The sequence below is a fragment of the Lissotriton helveticus genome, chromosome 2_1, assembly GCF_964261635.1.
Source record: "Lissotriton helveticus chromosome 2_1, aLisHel1.1, whole genome shotgun sequence".
Lineage (NCBI taxonomy): Eukaryota > Metazoa > Chordata > Amphibia > Caudata > Salamandridae > Lissotriton > Lissotriton helveticus.
In genome coordinates this window covers 286,119,421-286,141,401 of record NC_136059.1, presented here as the reverse complement: position 1 = coordinate 286,141,401, position 21,981 = coordinate 286,119,421, and positions in this window count along the sequence as shown.

The window sequence follows — 21,981 nt, the reverse complement described above, 5'->3', positions numbered from 1 at the left end:
GAATGTCAGGGGGCTCAATGACCACCGCAAACTCAGGAAAGTACTGCACTACCTCCACAGGCACCACATCGATCTTGCCCTCCTACAAGAAACGCACCTTCCACCTCAGAGCAAGATGCACACCACTAGAGGTTTGGGGGGGTAATAGCCTGGCAGCGGGTTTCACTACTCACTCCAGAGGGGTGGTTACATGGGTGAATCCTCGATCTTCCTTAAAGCAGACACTGTTAGCAGCTGGCTCTGAAGGTCGCCATTTGATAACCAGATGTGTGGGGAAAGGGCACGACTTTATAGTGATAAACGTGTATGGGCCCAACTTTGACCACCCCGAGTTCTATGCGACTCTGGCCAGACACTGCAGATCGTATGCTTCCTCCAATATGCTTTGGGGTGGGTATTTCAATTTTGTATTTGACCCGGCCCTGGACAGATCCGGAGGGCCAACCCGTCCACCGTCTGCTGCGGCTCTCCTGATGCAGGCAGAACTTCTTAACCTTGACATTGCGGATGTATGGCGTTACAAACATCCCACGCACGGGGGTTTTACACACTACTCAGCCTACCACAACATCCACACGAGAATTGATTACTTCCTGGCATCCCAAACAATTCTTCCTTGGGTCCGGGGATGTGTGGTGCTCCCTCGGACTTTATCGGACCATTCCCCGCTGCTTTTGACTTTGGAGACACCCACAAAGAGGATTCCTCCATTCACGTGGCGATTTCCCCCCTACTCTTTATTGGACGAAGTGTTCAGTGGGGAGCTGGCGAATGACATAGACACCTTTTTCGAGACCAACCTGGGTTCGGTTGATAGTTTCCAAACTCTGTGGGACACATTCAAAGCTTACATCAGAGGGATGGCTATGGCCAAACACTCCAGTGTGCTAAAGGCTATCAGGCAACGGTTGAAACACCTTGAAACGCTGTTGCAGGACGTTGAGAGTAGACAGCGCGCTGACCCGGACTCTGATGTAGCGGAACAACTTAAATCACTACTGGCGGACTATAATGAAGAGGCAGATAGGGAGGTGCAACACATGGGCAAGTATGCCACCGCACGGACGTACGGGGAGGGCGACAGACCTGGCTCTGTCCTAGCCAGAATACTGAGACAGGAAAGGAAGCCATTGGTGATAGATGAACTGAGGACGGCCGCAGGTGCGGTACTCACGGACGAGACTGAGATTATTGGCGAATTGAAAGATTATTATGCCGCTCTCTACAAGTCTAAGGCTTCCCATATGGAAGAGGAGATCGAGGACTACCTTAGCTATATTAAAATGCCTTTCCTGACGAATGCGCAAAGAGAATTCTTGATGACGCCGATACAAGAGGACGAAATTAGGGATGCGTTGGGGGGGATGCGCGCTGGAAGCGCTCCTAGTGCGGATGGACTTACAGTGGGCTTTTACAAGGTATACTTAGACAAACTGTTGCCTCACCTGATAGCCCTCTTTGACGATATATGCGAAGAGGGCAGTATGTCCCCTACCATGTGTGAGGCGCTTTTAGTCACCATTCTGAAACCAGGGAAGCCTCCCGACTTGTGCGGTTCCTATCGACCACTCTCCTTATTGAACGTGGATGCCAAGCTGTATGCTAAGATATTAGCGATGCGACTGGCTCTCCTGGTCCCAGGCCTCGTGGCCCCGGAACAGGCTGGATTTGTCCCGGATCGTAACCTGACTTATAACATTCGTACGGTGCTGGGAACAATGCAGCACGTCCGGCAAGAAAATAAAGCGCTAGCAGTTTTCCTTGACATGGAAAAGGCATTAGACTCTGTCGAATGGCCATTCATGGTGAGGGTGCTGAGGAAATTGGGGCTGGGAGAGCCCTTCCTGCAAATGTTAGGGGCATTATATCATAAACCAACGGCCAGACTGCGGGTAGGGAACTTTGTCACTGAATCCTTTGGAATCAGTAGAGGTACGAGACAGGGGTGCCCCCTCTCCCCGCTCTTATACGCCTTGGTAGCGGAACCATTGGCGTGTGCTATCCGGGAATATCACGCCGCTGAAGGTATCAACTTTCTGACGTATAAAATCGGTATCTCCACGTATGCCGACGATACCCTGCTGTATGTCCGGGATCCAGAATCCAACCTTAAGTCAGTGATCAGAGAGGTTGTGCGATTTGGGGCCCTCTCGGGCCTTACGGTCAACTGGGCCAAGTCGGTTGCGTTCCCCCTTACACCAGTCACAATGCCATTCGAGATGGAATACCCACTGCAGTGGTCTACTGACCCTGTACGATACTTGGGGATATGCCTACACACGGACCCTGAAATTCTGGTCCGGGAGAACTATGGGACTGCTTTTTCCAAGCTAGTTGATGATATAGAAAAATGGTGCAAGCTCCCCCTGTCACTAATGGGTAGGATTGCCATCATGAAAATGGTAGTTTTACCAAGGTTCCTATTCCTGTTTAATAACGTACCAATCGACCTCTCGAAGGCCTTCTTCAAGCAACTGACACAAGTCCTTATACAACTTGCCTGAGGGGGCGGGCAGCCGAGAATCCAATGGAGAGTATTGATGCTGCCATACGAAATGGGGGGCCTTGGTGCCCCAGATGTGGAAAGATATTACAGGGTGGCACAGGCAGCTCACCTACACTCGTGGATACACGGGCACTCACACACTCCACATATAGTTCTGGAACGTTTATTTGCGAAACCCATACCGTTGCCTGCTACGGTCTGTCTTCCGGGGGACCGAAGGATTGGTCAACTAGGCTCCATAAAAGCCACAAACCACGCTTGGAATGAGCTGGCTAGGGCGCAGGGATGCGACTTGCTGTACTCCCCCCTTATGCCAATCGAATGGGCAGTATGGCTTCCTCTACTGATGGAGAGAGGAGTCACGAGAGCGCTAACCAAACTGGGGATTTCGAAATTAGAAGATTTGTTCATAGATGGGGCGGTGAAGACATGGGAACAATTGCCCCCCTTGCAGGCTGAGGCGTCATTGTTGACACGCTTTCAATATCACAGAATCCGGAGTGCTCTGCAGGAAATCTTGGGCCCGGAGCTGGCTGAGCCAACTGAGTTGCCGGAACTCACTTACGTGCTTAAGACGGTGTCCCCGCGTAAGCTAGTCACGAACCTAAATAAATTGGGAGTTCGACACAAACATCTTCTACCCTCTAAGGCCAGAGCAGAGTGGCAACAAGACCTGCAGACGCAGATAGATGATGAAATGTGGACCTATTGCTGTGTCAGCACGAAAAAACTTTCGCTGAATGGAAGGCACAGATTAGTGCACTTCAAATATTTGAACCGAGTCTACTACACGCCGGAGAGACTGCACAGGTATGGTCTGAGACAGTCCCCGGAATGCGAACGCTGCCATACACCAATAGCGAACTTCCTGCATATGGCATGGAACTGCCCAGGGGTCCACAAATTTTGGGGGGAAGTGTTCTTGGAATTAAGCCAGATACTGAATGCAGAGATAGAGATCTCCCCGGTGCTGGCACTGTTGGGATATTCGAAACCACTACCGGAGGCGTTACGGCGTCTAGTGGATATGGCATTACTTATGGCCAGGCGTGTCGTCACCACCTGCTGGATGAGGGGTCCGTTACCTACTAAGCAGAAATGGGCCAGAGACATGTTATACTGCTGCACTCAATCGGAAGTGTATAGTGAACTGCTGCCCCCTAAGAGTCGCCCCAAGAACTTCCGGAGCCTATACAAGACGCATGTCGTGGTCAGCGGGGGCGAGGAGAGCAGAGAACAGAATGGGGGATCGACTGAGCTCGAGGTGACGGGGGGCCAGGAAGTGAGGCCTGACTGGGGGGCGGGAGGAGGATCTTAGATGGGCACTCCGGAGATAGTGACTAGCCCGGGTGGAGAGGGTGAGATGGACCTGTAGGAACACTTAAAGTATGTGTGAGAATGAGCTTGAGGGGTGCGTAGTGAGGAGGGATGGGATTAGGGGGCTGTCCAGGGTTCCATGGCGCATCTCCCTTTCCTTCCCCTTCCCTCTCCCCTCAGCCGAAGTCTGGGGAGACACTTGGGTAATCCATTCAGGGACGTAGTCAGACAGGCACACTTGAGACAATAATAGGTGGGGGGTTAGTTGGGGTACGTAGTAGATGTTTTTCTTGCACGAGCAGGGGGTGTTGGTCTGCAGCTGCGGGGGCTGGGCTGGACGATTGCCAGTAACACACTGCGAAGGGCACCCAGAGGTTGCAGGACCGACACCGTTGGGTTGCTGACCGCAGACTCATTGGACATTGATTCACGATAATATACTAATACACCGCCGAGCCTCCGGGATGTCGGCGAACAGGCTGTGTTCAATCCTGATAGTGTGTTCGGATGTATTAGTTCAATATCAGCGCCCGGCCCTCTGGGCTGCGAGATGTGCACCTTGTACTATGTTTGACAACGAAATAAAAGTTTTTGAAACTTTAAAAAAAAAAACAAAAAAAAACCTACTTATTTGAATAAGATTTCATTCACTAAAGTATTTCGCAATTGTTCTGAAAATTTCCAACCTCGATGATTCAGTATTTTCTCTTTGCCTTTTGTCTCTCTATTTATTAACCTTTGGGAATGTATTATTCATATGTAATTAGGTTATTATATCCTTTTTGATGCTCTCGAGTATTTTTATTATTCAATTTCTAGTTGCAAAGTATATTCTACATTTCCCTTTCTCATTTCCTTCTTTTTCCCACCCTCTTCCTACATAATCCTGAAAATTTAAACAGCTTTCTACTATGTTTTATTGTCTATTTGTTTCTCATATGTTCATTATTAAGTTGTTGGCTTCCGGGCCTATGTTTTATGTGTAATATTTATTAAATAAAGCTTGTTAAACTTAAAGAAAAGTGACCCAATTTCATGTATGGATTTAAAATTATTTGCACATGGTGTGACTCACAACTCTCTCCTTGTTTGGGGATGAACTGCAATGTTATTTTGTTTTTAAAATAAATTAAAAAAATTAACCCAAAAAAAAAAAATGTAATTTTTTTACTTGACGATCTGACGTTTTCATTCTATTTTCGGTGGGATGGTGAAATTCTATAAGCAAGATAAATATTGTTACCCAGGCTCCCACATCCTTTCTATTCATCTGGTCTAACAATTCTTCATCCCGATATAATTTCCAATTATGGTGCCTTTCCTGTAAATGGAAGTCCCATTTTAATTTGCGCACAATGGTGTTTTTGTTTTCAGAGGAGATTACTTGGTGTTGTTCATTAAAATTTAATTCCCGGTTAATTCTTGTCACTTGCGGTTGGTGGTCACTTTTGCTGCAGTGAACCAGTACAAAGGCATTTATCCTCTCTAGGAGACGAGGAGTGACTCTTGCAAAGTCCAACACGTTAGCAGAATTGCTAGCTTTCTGAGTTGGCTTTGCTGGAATGCCAGAATGAAAGAAGCCATTTAGGTTCAACAAAATAAGTTTGTCAAGAACTTTTTGTCACATCTTCCGATTCTGGGAAAGTCAGTCACCATATCAGGTATCCTAAAAAAGTGTTGTAGTTAACTTAATGCAGTGTCTTGCAAACAAGCAGGAATGAGCAATTCACTCAAATCTTCTGGTGAGATAATGTCTCTGTCGGGATATGCTGTTGATCGTTTAATTGCTGAGTTACCATTTCCTATTATCCCCACAGAATCAAGAGGATTCTATGTTTTGTATAATTGAATTCCCAGGTGACTTCCGCATTTGAAACTGATCTCTGTTACTAAAGTATAGTTAGAATCTATCTCAGTCTATCTCATGTTTTCTGCAACCATATGATCGTATAGGCACTTATGAACAGAAAAAGTTCTGAGTCGGTTTTAAATATACTTACTCCTACTGTATTCCAAGATAGTAGCGATAACTGTGACTATTGGAACTTTTGTGACTCTTATTAATTACTTGCTAGTAGTTTACAGATGTTAAGGCTACGATTCTTGGCAACCATTCACAATCTTCTTTTTTTTTTATGTTTGAAAGCTTTATTGAAACAAATTTGTCAATACAATAAAGTGACATCAGCAGAACAAAGCGAAAAAGGGACAATCATGGGAAAGAAAGAACATAGGCAACTGATGGCACAATGAGCAGAAAAAATCAAAGCATTTTTAAAAGAGTTTTCATAGGAGGGGGAGGGAGGAGAAGGGGAGGGACCATTCACAATCTTCTAATTACTGTTTCTGTTTTTACTTGATTTTGACAGCTATCCAGTCATACGTTCGTTCAACGGTCTGGAGTAATTGAGATAGATGTTTGCTGAGAACCTTGCACATTTTTCAAGATACTCACAAGCTTAATTTTGAGAAGCTTGCGCCACCTGAGCATCGCTCTGCGTGACTTTGCATGGCCTCATAAATAAGAGAAAGACAAGCAGTGCAAGTTGTTGTCTTGTCTTACTCTGTGTCAAGGAGGCATTCCATGGGCGCTGTGGTGGGTTTTCCCACTCAACACTGATGGATTTTGACACTGCAACAGATTTACTTAATCACAAAAACCTCAGGCAGAACCAAAACCTTATGACTCCCCAGAGCAGGCGGAAACTCGGACAAATATTTGTATTACTCATCATTTTTTCCACTTTCTACTTATGCTGCATTCTGCAGCACACATGGAAAGAGGAAAACGCCTCTCCGGATTGTTTTTGTGCAGGAAGGTGCCTCTTCCTGCACACAAATAATCCAGCCTTCAACGGAGGCTCCCTTTTAACATGGTGCAATTGTATCTACATTGGCGCAAGGCAGAAAATTGTTTGCCAGCACATGGAGATAGAGCAGGAATACACTGTATTCGTGCCCCTTCACATTGGCATAGGGCAATGCAGCAAGAAGACCTGCAGCCCTGCCCTACCCTGAAACCTCATAAATGAGGCCCTCAGTTTTAGACAATTCACACTACAGGAAAGCGCTCCCTGCTTATCCCTGAAGATTATTAGTGGTACTAGATATTTGTCCCCTTTATTTTGAACTATTTCAATTCCCTCTTCTTGAAAGATTTTTCTCTGCGACTTTATCAGGTTCACAAGTTCAATTTCAGAACAACTTATTGTAGTTGTTCCTTTTTGGTTAATGTCAGCTGTTTTATTATCCTCCATAAAAGTCACACATTAAATATGATTTGATTTAATTATAGATAGTGGGGAATACCGCAAATAATCATAGCAGGGTTTCCCGATTCAATATATCGTATTGGCCTCCACTGTTGTAAATAGGCAAAAACATTACCGAGTGGGAGGAAAGGTTCTCAACCAAATTCACATTTTTGAGGTACACATGAATATTTTCCATTTGTATTAACTTCCTCATGTTTCCTTTGGAATTGGCATATTGTATTTAATGGTATTACATTCTCTTCATCTATCTGGATCATTCTTGTGGTGGGTATGTAGACAAAATGTCAAAAACAAAAGATTGTGCTACAAAAATACATGTCAAAAATATCTGGATTGCAGAAATTTCATTGCCAAGTATATTGACGTTAAATATATTGGGCCTGATCAGGATGTCAGGTGGTCAAATCATGACAGGTCTTCGATGGCAGTCCGACCACAGACATCTCTTCGGTGGTTGGACCCAAAGCTGTCGGATGCAAGACTGCTGCCTTCGCCAGGATCAGGGATCGCAACGAGGCGGCAGTCGGAGCAGCATCCTAGCATGGCGACTTGGCCGAGGCAGGCACCACCATTGGGATTACGATATCCCTTTCCAACAGCCTTTTCATGGCCGGAATCCCGTCCTGAAAAGATTGTTGTAAAGCGATATAGAGGGCCCCAAACAGGACCACTGAAAAGCGGCCATGGGGGTCAAAAGTACAGCCCCAATTCAACTATGTGCCAGGTGCCATGCATGACATTGTGCATGGCACACTGTGCATGAATGTGCAGAAGGCGCTGCACCATGGTGGTATCTCCTGTGGCCCTTCTAAATGGGCGAGTCATGCCATCTCTGTGGGACTGAAGACTTTCCGACCACCAACCCGGCAGTCATATCCAAATATGGTGGTTAGACTGCTGCATGCACGTCAGGCAGTCTCCCGACCGCCGCAATAGCAGCCAGGGGTCCGACCGTCTGGCATTGTAATGATGCCTATTGTTTTTAGTGCTGTTTTTAATATTGTTGTAAAAATATCTATGTAGAACATGTCATTGAATATAATGTCGTTTATATGTGTTCATTTGTCTGGAATTTATTGTAGTGTGTTTAATTGTATATGTTTGATATTTCTTTTATTTGTGTTTTTAGTAAGAAACATTCTGCATTATGAAATTGTTGAAATTTGAAATTTTTGTTGGGTATATTTATATAAATAATGGTTTTATAATTTTTTTCATACTGACATCTTGGGTTTTTAGGGGGTAAGGGAGGGGAATTTTTTTAAAGTTTATATTTTAAAGTATAATTTATAGAACCATTTTAAATAATATGCAAATCATTATTTTATAATTGTATAACTTATTTTGTTAATGTAACTTTCTTTTAAATGTTCAACTTAATAATAAAAAAAGTGTATTTGTGGTATTAAGTGTTTAAATATTTTTTTAATATATTTTTTTTATTTACAAAACAGGAATAATAAAAAATTATTGTATAAAGGGAACCAATTATAAATTAGCATTTTATAGAAGTTTCAAAAGTTCTCGAATGTGATCTAATTTAAAATAAAAAATACATTGTATCTAAAATAATATAAAATATATAATAATGGCATAACATTTAATCTAATCTAATTTGGGGTTTTTTTAAACGTGCATTTTATAGAATTTTTACAAAATAATATTTAAAAGAGCAAAAACGTAATGTTTTAAAATGTACACTTTTATAGGTGGAAGCAGCTTGATCATACATACTTGGAGGGGAGGAACTCACAATTGAGCGAGGGAGCAGTGCGAGCAGTGGCAAGGGCAGAGGAGGCGGGGATGCAGCAGAGAGATGCCACTACCGCCGCCAGCACTACCGATGCTGCAACTGCCCTTAAAGGGGCTTTCAAAGTGATTTACAGCTATATATAAGATTGGGGGCAACTGGAACAACCTGAATCTGCCTCATGGCATCCCCTGCCTGTTGCCCGCCGGCCACCCACCCCCTACCTTCTTGATGCATTGTCGCACTGTAATGGCCAGAGGCCAAGAGTGTGGGAATGAGGATTAAAGGATCAAAGCGACAGAGTTTAACGAAGTTTGAACACATCAGACCACCTTTTCGAATAGATTCGGCCTGCAGATTCGGCACACAGCTCTTTTCATGCCCGCATGACATGCGGGCAGTTGTTTGGGGCTCAAGACTAGTCGTGCCTGGAGCCCAGGGTATGGAGTAACAGGCTCCCTACACATTATGAAACAGCTACCACCAGCTACTTACTACCAGCTATGACCAGCTACCATCAGTTACCAACAGGAGAGTTGGGGTATGTGAGGAAGTGGCTTTGCAGGGCAGAGGGCGGATAGAGTGCCGGTTTCTCTGAAAGCTTGAGGCAGCTTCTAGACAGCTTCTAGATCCTCTTTTCTCATATAGGTGTCTACGTGTGGTTGTTTGCCTGCTCACCATTACTGAAGCTTAGCCACAGGTGTATAGGTGTACCGGAGGGCAACCATTTGAGGTTTCTTCAGGAGCATGGCCTTAAATTGTCCTTTTAGCCCTGGGGGGATTAAAATCTGGAACCACAGGCATGCTTGTTACCCTCCCTTGACCGTTGGTGGCTCGGTATTTACTTAAGAGAGGTGTGCTGGTTTCCAGAAGAGACAAGATCCAAGAGAACTTGGGGGTTGCATTTGTAGCATCCAACATCTGGAATTTACCATGTAACCCACAGAAGCCGCCCGCCTACGGTCGGGTGCGGCTTGCTGTTACAGCATACCCTCCCCATTTTCTGATATTTAGTACAACGGAGGAAATCTGATTTCATCTCTCCTGAATGACTTTGGGGAAACTATGACAGCGAAGAAGCTTCAATTTGGGAAAATTCTTTCATTTAGACTTTGTAAAAAAAAAAAAAGCAATAAAATGCCCCACCTTGGAATCATCAAAGGGAGTGGGACTATTCCACTGTACTTCCAAAAAACCTCTGAAGAAATTACAACGAATAGATCTAGAATATTACCAGAGGTGATTTTGAGTCCAACGATGGGGAAGGAATCCCAGTGGGTGCCTGCAGAGAGGGTAGGTGGGTTAAATAGTTTTAATCAGCAACCAGTGACCCATTTATGCCCATCAATGAGTATTGAAATGGGAGCACATAAAGTCAAGATGCTACGAGATATATCAGCTTTTAAACCCAGTCCAGGGGCAGTGAATAGGAGAATGGAGTCCCCACAACAAGAATGGCCTATACTCAAGGAAACTTTAATGGACTGTTTGTCTAGCACACCAAGTCATACAGCTACCCAAAAGTCGAATTTTTCTTTGACTTCTGACCTGTCAATAAATCCAACAGTCAGTATTACAGCAGACTATGTCTATTTGTCGAAGTTGCTACAAAGTCTGGAGCATATTTTATCATCTACCAAGCTCTACTGAAAAAATTCAGACAACTCAACATACCTTAAACATCTTGACGTTGATACACAAAAAGCTACTGATAAAATCTGGTGGGGGTCACGATCCAGAATGTCTCAAGCTTTACGGCTCCTAGATATGTTGAGACTGGCATTCAAGTGGGTTGCTCTTGGGTCAAGAATCAGAGGAAGGGTAACAAATGTGATTCATCAATCAACCTAAATCATCTAAAAAATCTCTTCAAAGAAGAGGACCAATTTTTCTTATAGCCTGCTAATATACGGGAAGGGCCCCAACCCATGCCCCTGAATGGGGTAGAAGTTTGGGAGTGGACCTGTTAGAAATTGGAGGGTCTAGTTGGTAGAGGTATGTACCTTTGTCCAAATAGGGACCCTTGCTTCTAGTCAGGGTAAGGGGGAAACACACTCTAGATAACCCCTGCTCACCCCCTTGGTAGCTTGGCACGAGCAGACAGGCTTATCCCGAAGACAATGTGTAAAGTATTTGTAACAACATTCACAGTAACACAGTGAAAACACCACAAATGGACACCACGTCAGTTTAGAAAAATAAAGTATCTTTATCTTTAGTAAACAACACCAAAATGACAAAAATCCAACCTACATATATTCAGGAAAATGTTTTTAAAACAACATCAACGGTGTCGGAAACAGGATTTCTGGGACTTCAAAACAGAGGGGTCCATGTTATCAATTAACAAGCCCCAATGGGTCTGTCCCCGGAGAATCCAGATGTGACAAAATCAGAGGAGAACAGGTGTATAACTACAGACAAAGAGGGTGATGCTATTATGGATCATCACCTTTTGGCTTGGAACACTGCCTCTGAAACTAAGGGAAAAAATGGGAGCAGGTATACTTTATCTGCTCTAAACCCGAATGTACAATTGTATGCACCATCTTTTGCTTTATTAAGTGGTCCAAGAAAAAAGGATGTTAGTATGACTAACCAGGCAAGGACACCCACACATCAAAAGGGTAAAGAGTTGTCTGCGACCTTGATGACTCTTGATTTTATTTAGGCAATTGATGATGATGATGTTGCCTTAAATAGATCATACTTACTGTATATTTTGACTCAGATAGACCTACTAAAGATATTAAAGAGCAGTGACATAAAATTAGTTGAACTTCTGTGGTGAGAAAAAGGGAATGGTTACCTTTTATTCACCCATAATTGTTAATCTAAGAATGGAAAATTGTGAACTTGCTCATTCAAAAGGGGTCCCAGGAAAGGCGGGGCTACGCAGCCTCCATTCCCTAAAAAAAGAAAAGAAATAAAAACGCCCAGCAACTCGCTGGAGGCCCCGCCCCTTTTCCCAACACTCTACAAACGCACCTCCGGGTGTGCTGCTGGTTTGGGGATAAATTCCACCTGGCTACTGTGAGTCCTTGGGGGCCAACAAGACCTCCTGTTACCTCCAGTTAGTCCAACACAGTGGGATTGCTGAGAGGTCTTTGGAAGCCACGGCCCCATTCTCCACCACTCTGCAAATATGCCTCCTGGCACTCTCCTGTTTGGGGGATTAAGTCCCCTAGCCTGATGAGGACCTCAGGTCTAAAGTGGACTTCTTCCCTTAACCATTAGTGCGCCAGGAGGTGCGTTCGCAGAGTGGTGTAGAAAGGGGGCGTGGCCTTCAACAACCTTTTAGCAGTCCAGCTGTGTGGAACTTACTGGAGGTAACAGGGTGGGTAGTTGGCCCCCAAGGACCCTCAGGAGTAAAGTGGACTTCATCCTCCAACCAGTAGTGCACCAGGATGTGCATTTGCAGAGAGGTGGGAAAAGGTGGTGTGGCCTCTGAAGACCTCTCAGTAATCCCGCTGTGAGGGACTTACTGGGGGTAACAGGAGGGGTAGTTGGCCCCCAAGGACCCTCTGGAGCCAAGGGGACTTCATCCCCCAGCCAACAGTGCCCCAGGAGGCACGTTTGCAGAGTGGTGGAGAAAGGGGGCATGGCCTTCGAAGACCTCTCAGCAATCCAGCTGTGTGGGCCTTACTGGACTCATGTACCCACTCACACACCCATCCAGCCACTTACAAACCAACTGACAGACTGACATAGAAATCAACACGACCAGTCATTCACCCATACATTTACTGAAAAACCTAATCATTCACTTATACACTCAGCCACACACCCACTGAATCATCCATGCAGGCACTCATACACCCACTGATTCATCAACACACCTTTGTATATATATATTTAACAGTCACAAACTTTTTTAAAACACTCACAGTCATTTGAGATGTTATCAGTGAAGATATATATATATATATATATATATATATATATATATATATATATATATATATCCCCGCTCCAAAAGGTTGCCCTTTGCTTGGGAAGCACTCCGATTTTGAACTGCTAAAGCAATCAGTGCGGTTTGTGCTGCTCATACCAATAAAGGCTTTCTTTTACCAATGGTGGCATCGGAGTGGTTCCCAAGGAAAGGGCAAAGGGCAACCTTTTGGAGCGGGGATGTTTAGGTGGCGGTCCTGCCGCCGGGAATGCACCACCTCATTGACTATGGAGGCCTAAGACGTGGTAACTACCGGATCGCTTTGGATGATGCCATACTGGATGAGAGCACGACTAGCGCTCTGAGGCCCATCTGTGGGCTTGAAACATGCGGCGGACTATGGTGCCAGATTGTCTCACGATCAGCCACGGACTGCAGGACCCAGCAAGCCTCGCTCGCGCAGGTATGAGCGGCTCATTTAGGGCGGGCCCATTTGCATTATTTAAGGAGTCCTGTGGCGAGCACACTTTCATCACGCCCGTGCCTTTGATAAAGAGACTTCTTCTCGAAATGCGTCAGGCTGAAACAGACGATTTTGAACTGCTAAAGCAATCAGTGCAGTTTGTGGTGCTCATTCCAATAAAGGCTTTCTTTTATCTATGGTGGCATTGGAGTGCTTCCCAAGCAAACGGCAACCTTTTGGAGCGGGGAAGTTGAGGCGGCGGTCCTGCTGACGGGAATGCACCACCTCGTTGACTATGGGGGCCTAAGACCTGGTAACTACCGGATCGCTTTGGATGATGCCATACTGGATGAGAGCAGGACTAGCACTCTGAGGCCCACCTGTGGGTTTGAAACATGCGGCGGACTATGGTTCCAGATTGTCTCACGATCAGCCACGGACTGCAGGACCCAGCATGCCTCGCTCGCGCAGGTACGAGCGGCTCATTTAGGGTGGGCCCATTTGCATTAATTAAGGAGTCCTGTGGCATGCACACTTTCATCACGCCCGTGCCTTTGATAAAGAGACTACTTCTCAAAATGCGTCAGGCTGAAACGGACCATTTTGAACTGCTAAAGCAATCAGTGCAATTTGTGCTGCTCATACCAATAAAGGCTTTCTTTTACCTATGGTGGCATCGGAGTGCTTCCCAAGCAAAAGGCAACCTTTTGGAGCGGGGATGTTGAGGCGGCGGTCCTGCTGCCGGGAATGCACCACCTCATTGACTATGGAGGCCTAAGACCTGGTAACTACCAGATCGCTTTGCATGATGCCATACTGGATGAGAGCAGGACTAGCGCTCTGAGGCCCATCTGTGGGCTTGAAACATGAGGCGGACTATCGTGCCAGATTGTCTCACGATCAGCCACGGACTGCAGGACCCAGCATGCCTCGCTCGCGCAGGTACGAGCGGCTCATTTAGGGTGGGCCCATTTGCATTAAGGAGTCCTGTGGCGTGCACACTTTCATCACGCCCGTGCCTTTGATAAAGAGACTACTTCTCGAAACGCGTCAGGCTGAAACGGACGATTTTGAACTGCTAAAGCAATCAGTGCGGTTTGTGCTGCTCATACCAATAAAGGCTTTCTTTTACCTATGGTGGCATCGGAGTGCTTCCCAAGCAAAGGGCAACCTTTTGGAGCGGGGATGTTGAGGCGGCGGTCCTGCCGCCGGGAATGCACCACCTCATTGAATATGGGGGCCTAAGACCTGGTAACTACCGGATCACTTTGGATGATGCCATACTGGATGAGAGCAGGACTAGCGCTCTGAGGCCCACCTGTGGGCTTGAAACATGCGGCGGACTATGGTGCCAGATTGTCTCACGAACAGCCATGGACTGCAGGACCCAGCATGCCTCGCTCGCGCAGGTACGAGCGGCTCATTTAGGGCGGGCCCATTTGCATTAATTAAGGAGTCCTGTGGCGTGCACACTTTCATCATGCCCGTGCCTTTGATAAATAGACTACTTCTCGAAACAAGTCAGGCTGAAACGGACGATTTTGAACTGCTAAAGCAATCAGTGTGGTTTGTGCTGCTCATACCAATAAAGGCTTTCTTTTACCTATGGTGGCATCGGAGTGCTTCCCAAGCAAAGGGCAACCTTTTGGAGCGGGGATATATATATATATATATCTATCTACAAGTATAGTATATATAGGGTGCCTTTTAAATGTTCACAGTTAATGGTAAAAGAATGTGATTGTTTTAGTATGATTTAAGGTATATGTTTTATTGGGTTGACTGGTAACGATTTTATTTAATATTAGAATGTGTTTAAAATATTTTAGGATAATTTCCAGTAAATATTTTATATCAAGCATTTTTAATTATGTTCTAATGATTATTTAAATATTTTGGCAATAATGTTGTAGTCAATATTGTGTGAATCCATATTTTAAACATATTATATGTTTATTAAACAGTAACATTATTTTTGCCTTATTTTAGCATCAGAACGATTGGTACAATGTGTATATTATTGTGGTATCATTTATAATTTTTTTGAGATCTTCAATTTCTTACATGGCTAGGCCAGTTCAAATTGGTGAGTGATGTTTGATTTGGTGGAAAAGAAATTCAATAACTCCCATTCTTCAGATTGTTATTATAATTTTTGTAGCGTTTTTCAGTCTTTTTTTCTTTTTCCTGGATGGTCCTGTTTGGGTTTGTTCGCCAGTAACCGGCACATTCGCCTCAGTGATCATTTCTGCTCTAACATCCTCCTGTTGTGCTGTTGTTGCTCTATATACCTGTTCTATCTGGCCTTTATCACAGTGTTGTGTTTTTGTAGGTGACAGCAAGAGGGCATCATTCAGTGCAGCTTCAATCAAATTAGACTGATTGGTTATATTTTGTTTGACTAGTGCTTTATTTTCTGCCAAAGTATTGCGCTGCTGCACTAATCCTTCATCCATTATTTGATTATTGATTTCATTTGGCCGATTGATCTTGTCTGCCATTGTTCTATCCAAAACGTGTCTCATCATGTCCCTCTAAATATGTTTCCAGGCAGATATCATTGTATGTATTGTATTGGGTAATGTCCAATTTGTCAATGATTTCTCCACAGAAGCAATGGATCGAGTGTGACAAACTATTGTGTTTGTTTGCCATGTTTACCCCTCATGGAACGTTTTATCGATTTCTTACAACTGCGTTGCTATTCTTAGGAGTATATCAATTTGGATGTCTATTTTTAGAGACTGCATGGTAAAGGCATCCACTGTTAATGTTAAAAGAACGGTCATTGAGTCGAAAGTCTTTGTTAAAGGGTTGGTTGTTTCCTGGCTTTCCCCAAATCTCTCATCATCACTTTGAAAGGAGTCCAAACTTTGCAATTCTTTAAATCTGGTTGATATCGTAATTTTTTCTGTGTTCCTATTTGATGGATTTCTCACCATTTCCTCAACAATCTTACGCTAGTTTATATGATTCACCTGCATTCATTTTTCAATTTCCCTTGGATTTTCACCCAGGGAGAGTTGGATCTGATCAATTTTGTTCAAAGACTCATTCATTGACTTTCACTGCTCTCAATTGTCAAAATTGACTAGTGATATCTGCTGGGTTTTCCATTTCCTGATCTTTCAGATTTTCTGCTAGTCTGTCCCTTGATTCAAATTGCACTGTTTTTGGATTTACACCTGTCCAACTATTACTTTTTGCGATTTCCTAGACTGTTGCTTTTATGTCCGGAATAATGGTTGATTGTGGAAGTTCTCATTGTGCGCTTGTGCTAGCACACACATCTGCTTGTGTGCACTTTACTACTCAGGCCACTGTTTTGCTCCTACTAATTCGAGATCCAATTTAAGTGCTTGCAAAAGAACTGTGAATTGCTTTTGTCCCTTCCAGGTTATGATCTCTAGTTTCTAGTTCTTTCTCTTTAACTGTATTAGATTTAGCAATTATCACTGGATCAAAAGGTGATCATATCATATTTGTCACTACACCAGTAGACAAATTCCTGCTTCGTTTATTATTTTCAGGTTTCCTCTCATCAACCTTTCCTTTGCTATGATATTATGCCCCTGAGCATAGTTTTGCCATAGATAAAATATCTGCTGCACTTTTTCAGTGATTCTTTAAGGATTCTTTTGCACCAATAGCCAATGCAAACGTCAAGCTACTCCTTAGGAGCTTTGCTTTGGCTCTGGTCTGACACATTGTAGCTTTGCTTAAAAAATTTACTAGAAGTGTGGAGCGGGAATAGACCACTTATAAAGTGTCTTTGAAGTATATTTGACAAGAGTCGTTGAGAATAGCATCTAAGGGCCTGATTACGATGTCGGACGGATCGGAGTCCACCCAACATCGTTCTGAATCTAAAACCGAATTACCTCCTGCCGTCGGTTCCTGCCAAGCAAGTAGGATGCTACTTTACAATGGGAGCATGCTTTCTGAACAGAATGCAGGCTCTCATTGCAAAGAGCAGACTTGCAGTTTGCTGCCACCGGGTGGCCTTGCAACCATGATGACCATTTTGGGGCCACAAAGGCCGATTCCCAATGCATTTCTGTGTCAGAAAGGCTTGCACAAAAAGGCAGTGGAAATCTCCCATCGTAATTACACGGCCAGAAAGAGCCAGCAGGGGATTACTGAAGGCTTTCTGAATTACGGCGAGGCTCTCCGAGCCCATCAGAAGCCATTTGGAAATACGATTTGGATTCCCTTCAAACCGACCCCATCAAAATGGGTCAGTCGGAAGGGAATCCGATCAGTCTATAACAATGCAGGCCGGAGGGCTCCGACTGATGGTCAGAGCCGTTCCAGCGCGCATCGTAATCGGGCCGTAGAAGTTGAACAAAATGGTGGAGTCTGAGAATAAAAAAAAACAATTCAGCTTGAGGAGTTTTACAGGCCTTTAAGGTGTGTGTGCACTCGTACATTCACAATGTGAGTCAACTGTCCCCAATGCTGCTGACAAGGTCTATGGGGCCTTCCTGTGCTGCCTTCAAAATGGTCTCCCCTAATAAGCTACACTCTGGTTTCAAGATCCACCTTAGCTCTGTGATTCTGTAGGCAGGCTCAGCAGAGGTTAATAGAGGATAGGTATGGTGAGGCATGAATAAAGGCCAGTCTTTATCATATTTTTTAAAAGAAGGGAGTTTGAGCCACCAGGCAATATGTAGCTGAAGCATTAGGTGCTTTGAAAATATGTGGAATCACTAACAGTTTGAAGGACGTTGGGTATGCACTTGTGGAGAAAGAGTAGTGAGCTTGGGGCTGCCTCATGGGGTTAGGGTGTGGTGGGTTAAAGGAGGAGTGGGGTACTGCATAGAACAATTAATGTAGATTATTTCTGATGGTTGTAATTTTAGATGAAAAATAATTGACAATCAGTTGCAGCTAATGTTGAATAGGTTTTGTGGTGCAGTGGCAAGAGAGGAGAGTGTTCACATATTTATGCATCTATATGGACACGTGGTTGGAAGGATGCAGTGAGGCTCTGAAAGTAGTAGGATCTGGCATTGTTTAGAGTAGCACATAGTGAGAGTAGCGCTTCTTGGTATGCTTTGTCACAAAGCGGGACTCTTATCTTAGTTTTAAGAGGTCTGATGACAGGTGAGATCCATGCCTTTGCTCTGAAGGAAGTAGGGATCAAAATACTTAGTGGGTTGTGAGTATTGAAGTAGGACTAAGCGTGGAGCTAAAGAGGTCAAATGTTGTGTTGGACAGGAGTGGTATGAGTGAGTTGTGGGCTTCGAAAAGGAATGCGGGGAAAGAGCTTTGAGAGTGATCCTTCTTAGAGCTGGGGATATTTTTAGACGGGAGGTATAGGCCTGGACACTCTCACATCTACAATGTCATGATCTGATGGTGATAGAATGATGATAGGTTCAGAGGTAACCCACTGTGCGGCTGCAAAACCCAGCATTTGAAAAACTTTCTTCTCTCAGTCTCAGCCAGGCTGTATTTGTTCCAGTGATAGTGGCAAAACACACTCGTGAATAGAGGGAGAGAAGTCCCTCTGACCCAGCCGTGCTGCTTTGCCACAGAGTCCAACTCACTAGATGCAATGGGTTCAAGAACACACATCCATTTTCAGTTATGGAAACATGATCCAGCCCAAAGTCAATATATCATGGTATTTTTCATTAGACACAGAAATGCACAGAAGAGAAAATTATGAGTTCTCATCTCTCACTAGTCTATAAACTGTGTAAAACCAAATAAATAAAATTCTCACTACTGCACATGCTTCCTAGAGTATGTGCAGCTGCGCTGTACTTATGGACAACCACCACATCTTAGTTTGCGGCTAAGCAGCAATTTCACATTATTGAAACATTATTTAACCTCTTGGATGTGAATTCCATGTCCAAGATGCTCATAACCTGGCATCTTGGAAGTGGAAGTCACATCCAAGCATTTGGCACCAGAGCAGCATCTGTTGTTTGCTGCTCTGGTGCCCCGAGTCCACTCCCTGGGTCGCAGCTGGAAAGCTTCCAGCTCGGGCCCAGGAGGGTGTAAAGGTTCTATAAATGACACAATTGCATCCGTGATGAGATTATGTCATTTGCAGGACCAGCATTCCCATAACGGCTTCCTTGATTCCCTGCGAGCATGTTTGGAACTGAAAGCAGCCCCATTTTCCATGCTCACAAGCAACTGTGCAAAAAGGTGGGCCTTGCTGGAGAGCTGAGAAACTTAGCATTACAGAGATACCTGATCAAGAGCAGGTTTTCTCGGCGCTGGTACTTCTTAGGGGTAGTGAGACAAAATATCGAAATTAAAATATCGATATACAATAATATCGATGTTTTAATATCGATGGTATAGAATATCGATGTGTAAAATATCGATAGACAGAATATCGTTTTTAAGGTATGTATGTTACTAGAATATCGATGTGTAAAATATCGACAGACAGAATATCTTTTTTAAGGTATGTATGTTACTAATATCGAAATTTACTAATATCTAAATTTTGTTTAGTGTTGTGTATTTTATTATGTTGTTTATATGTTTTTTAAATATGTTTTGTAATGTATGTTTGAAAATTAGTAATTTTGTTTACATTTTGCGTTTTAGTATCAGAGCGGGTTGTGGGTGTATAGGGGAATAGGGTGGGAAGTAATTTAATAATAATTAATTAATTAATGTATATTTGTAAATATTTTTAATTAATAATTAATTGGTAATTAATTAATATTAATTAGGTAATTACATTAATTAGAGTTAATGTGCTAATATCTTTAATTTAGTGTTATTGTTAATTAATAATTAATTGGTAATTAAATAATATTAATTAGTTAATTAAATTAATTAGAGTTAATGTGCTAATATATTTAATTTTTGTTATTGTTAATTAATTAATTGGTAATTAAATAATATTAAATAGTAAATTAAATTAATTAGAGTTAATGTGCTAATATATTTAATTTTTTGTCATTGTTAATTAATAATTGGTAATTAAATAATATTAATTATTTAATTAAATTAATTAGAGTTAATGTGCTAATATATTTAATTATTTGTTATTGTTAACTAATAATTAATTGGTAATTAATAATTATTAAGTGATTAAATGATGTGATTTATTTATGTGTAGTGGGTTGTGTGTTTATAGGGAAATAGGGTGTGATATAATTAGATGTAATAAATTAAAGAGATTGTATTTATTTATTGGAATTTATTGTTAATTAATTGGTAATTAGTATGTGTTAATTAGTTCATTTATAATTACATCAAATTAATAATATTAATTGTTATTAATTGATTAATTGAAATTTATATTAATTGTGTTTCTTTGTATGTGTAGTGTGTTGTGTGTTAAAGGGGGAGTAGTGTGGGAAGTAATTTTTACCCCTACGCTATCCAACGCTTTCCCTACTGTTGCACCCTCTGGAGTGGGAATAGTAATTTAAACCCCTACGCTATCCAACTCTTTCCCTACTGTTGCACTCTCTGGAGTGGGAATAGTAATTTGTACCCCTACGCTATCCAACGCTTTCCCTACTGTTGCACCCTCTGGAGTGGGAATAGTAATTTTTACCCCTACGCTATCCAACACTTTCCGTTCTGTTGCACCCTCTGGAGTGGGAATAGTAATTTTTACCCCAACGCTATCCAACGCATTCCCTACTGTTGCACCCTCTGGAGTGGGAATAGTAATTTAAACCCCTACGCTATCCAACGCTTTCCCTACTGTTGCACACTCTGGAGTGGGAATAGTAATTTTTACCCCTTCGCTATCCAACGCTTTCCCTACTGTTGCACCCTCTGGAGTGGGAATAGTAATTTTTACCCCTACACTATCCAACGCTTTCCCTACTCTTGCACTCTCTGGAGTGGGAATAGTAATTTTTACCCCTATGCTATCCAACGCTTTCCCTACTGTTGCACCCTCTGGAGTGGGAATAGTAATTTTTACCCCTATGCTATCCAACGCTTTCCGTACTGTTGCACCCTCTGGAGTGGGAATAGTAATTTTTACCCCTATGCTATCCAACGCTTTCCCTACTGTTGCACCCTCTGGAGTGGGAATAGTAATTTAAACCCCTACGCTATCCAACGCTTTCCCTACTGTTGCACCCCCCGGAGTGGGAATAGTAATTTTTACCCCTACGCTATCCAACACTTTCCCTACTATTGCACCCTCTGGAGTGAGAATAGTAATTTTTCCCCCTACGCTATCCAACGCTTTCCGTACTGTAGCACCCTCTGGAGTGGGAATAGTAATTTGTACCCCTACGCTATCCAACGCTTTCCCTACTGTTGCACCCTCTGGAGTGGGAATAGTAATTTTTACCCCTACGCTATCCAACGCTTTCCCTACTGTTGCACCCTCTGGAGTGGGAATAGTAATTTAAACCCCTACGCTATCCAACGCTTTCCCTACTGTTGCACGCTCTGGAGTGGGAATAGTAATTTTTACCCCTACGCTATCCAACGCTTTTCCTACTGTTGCAATATGTGGAGTAAGTATATATATAATTTATTTTAAATGTATATGTATTAGTTATTATTTTTTAAATATGTTTTAATGTTTTTCTTTAATATTTGGAAAATTATATGTATTTTTAAATTATTTTTACATTATTATTAATACATTTTAAAAAACAATATTTTTAATTTCGATATTTTTGTACAACGATATTATTTTTTCGATATTTTTGTACTTACCTTTATGAAGATATGGCTTCGATATTTTTGATGTCGATATTTTTGTGTCGATATTTTTGTATGTAGATATTCTGTCTGTCGATATTATGTCATAGATCCCTTCCTAGG